Raw genomic sequence first — 2,799 nt, forward strand, 5'->3', positions numbered from 1 at the left:
GGCATCAAAGGTTAGCGTTAGCGTTAGCGCCGCTACTGACGGGTGAAGAGCGGACGAAGCTGAAGGGACTGGAGCAGAATCTCCTCGGCAACGCCGCCCGGGGACGAGTCCGGGGTCAAACTCCTGCAGGACGGAAGAGAAAACAGCTGGGCTGAGAAAAGGAGGCTCGCCACGAGGAGGAGGACGTCTCGCTGGCGTGGACGCACCTAAAGAGGACGTAAGACACCGAGGACCGTCCCCCGTCCTCCAGCCCGGTCCTCTCAACGCTCACGTGGACGCCGCAGTCTTTAGCTCGATCCCCGAGCAACTCCTGGTGCCGCGGGAGGACCAGGAAATCAGGCTGGTCGTCTACATGATGCGCCGCGCACGCACACGCACGCACACACACACACGCACGCACACACGCACACGCACGCACACACACACACGCACAGGAGGTGAAACTGTCGCAGCGTCCAATAGAAACCGGGATCCGACGAAGGTGGTTTGAGACCAACCTTGATTTGTGTCGGGCGATTCTTCCTGGACTTCGGGCTCGGATGACGCCTCGAGTTTCAGAACCAGCACCTCCAGCTCCGTCTGCATGGCCACGTAGCTGTCACACAGCGCCACCTGGTGGGCGGAGGACGCAGAGGGATGACGACGGGCTTTCAATTTCAGCCGTCAGACAGCAAATAGGAAGTACCTGCTTCGGCGTGAGCTCTGACAGATGCAGGATAACCGAGCGTTCGAAATCCAGGATGGAGACGGTCTGACTCGGACCGGGGTTCTGGTGAGCGCCGGGCCCGGCGCCCTGGAGGATCTGCTGGGTTTAGGAGAAAGAAACATTTGGTCGTTTCAAGCTGAGGCCGCGGGTCGGCGCCCTGGGTCCTTACCAGGCTGTGCTGGTTCTGGTCGGCGCTCTGGGTCCTTACCAGGCTGTGCTGGTTCTGGTCGGCGCTCTGGGTCCTTACCAGGCTGTGCTGGTTCTGGTCGGAGCCCTGGGTCCTTACCAGGCTGTGCTGGTTCTGGTCGGCGCTCTGGGTCCTTACCAGGCTGTGCTGGTTCTGGTCGGCGCTCTGGGTCCTTACCAGGCTGTTCTGGTTCTGGTCGGCGCTCTGGGTCCTTACCAGGCTGTTCTGGTTCTGTCTCCTCAGAGTAAACAGAACCAGGGTGTTGCCACACCCGACCAGAAGGTCTCCCGTGACGGCGCAGCACGCCACGGCGACGGGGCGCTCCGACAGAGGGATCTCGATGATCTCCATCTGGGCTCCGCCCCGCATGGACCCGCCCCGCAGCAGGTGGCCTAACAAGCGCACCCCGACCCGGGCCCGCTCCTCTGCCTGAACAGAAAGCCAGGCAGACATGTCTAAGCGATCCCAGATGACGTCACGTAAACGGGAGAAAGCGTACCTGGTGGCGCCAGTTAGTGTAAACCCTCAGGTAGGTGGCGCTGTTCTTCTCCTCGATGGTGACGAGGTAATCTCCTGGATGGGGGGGGGGGGCGTTACCCAGGTGATGACCTGTGTTGATGCGATTTGTGCTCATTCTGACCCATCTTGCTGTGCTGAATGCTCGCCACGGCGCCCATGGTGGCGAAGCGGCAGATGAGCGGGCAGCTCCCCTGCTCCAGGTCGTAGGCCTCCACCTTCGAGAGTCCGACACATCGCGTCACAACAGGGTCGCCGCGGCAACGGTACGTTTCAGAATAAGATGACCTTGCATCCTCCGGTTGCCACGACGAACAGCGCCCCGCCTCCACAGCAGACGAGCCCAGGCTCCTGCTCCACCTGAACCGCAGGGGGGGGGGGGGGGGGGGGGTAAGACTCGATGGGGGGGGGGGGGGGCATGGTCTGAATCAGCACCTTCCACTCACCTGCACGATGTGCTGTGAGGAGAACGGGTGGCAGTTGTACACGTGCACCATGTTCAGGCAGGACCCTTCAGCTTCACCCAGCAGGGCTGATGACGTCATTAACATATTTGGGTTTTCCCAAATGACATGAAAAGTGTTCACTGAGCAGGAAGAACAACGCTGCCCTTACAGATAATCGATTATTGATTTGAATGAACTTCCCTTAATGTCAGTTAAACTTTTACAGAATCACTAAAACCCGCAGTGTTATTATTATTATTATTATTATTATTATTGTTATTATTATTGTTATTATTATTATTATTATTATTATTATTGTTATTATTATTGTTATTATTATTATTATTATTATTATTATTGTTATTATTATTATTATTATTATTATTCAAACATGTCTGCGCCCCATCCTGCTGGCGGCGCAGCGACGCACTAATCGATATCACATGCAGGTCTTGTGAGCGACGGCAGCGCGATTCATTCCAGTTCAGATGGAAGAATTTGCGATTCCAATGGCTCTATCTAATCGATCTAATCGATCTAATCGATCTAATCAGAGAATAAACATTTATTTAAGACAACATACCAGCAGACCGATTCCGTTTCTCCTCCTACTCGGCTGTTTCCGTTGTTTTATTGATCGGACGCTGTGAAACAGGAAGCGTTCTGTCAGCTAAAGTCCCGCCCACTGGCGGATTTTCATTGGTTCAAATTCTAGCACAAGATCACGTCTTACTGAGACATTCCACACGAGGGCAGGAGTTTCCACGGATCGATCCAAGGAAAGTTCATGTCGCTTAATTTAGGGTCGATTCGGTTCTCATTTCACTCTAAAACAACACTCTGCTATATCTGAACTGTTGTATTAAAATAACAGTTTGATTTATTTGATATATATTTTCTGCACCAAGTTAAAAATTCAGTTATGAAAACACTCCTCTCCCAGG

At 53.9% G+C, this 2,799-nt stretch overlaps 1 pseudogene; it reads right to left on the bottom strand.

Moving 5' to 3' along the window:
* LOC137914630 (BLOC-2 complex member HPS3-like) overlaps positions 1–2,477 on the bottom strand; it is a 7,686-nt pseudogene extending 5,209 nt beyond the window's left edge.
* Between the last annotated feature and the right edge of the window lie 322 nt (positions 2,478–2,799).

This window comes from Brachionichthys hirsutus, unplaced genomic scaffold (assembly GCF_040956055.1).
Source record: "Brachionichthys hirsutus isolate HB-005 unplaced genomic scaffold, CSIRO-AGI_Bhir_v1 contig_447, whole genome shotgun sequence".
NCBI lineage: Eukaryota > Metazoa > Chordata > Actinopteri > Lophiiformes > Brachionichthyidae > Brachionichthys > Brachionichthys hirsutus.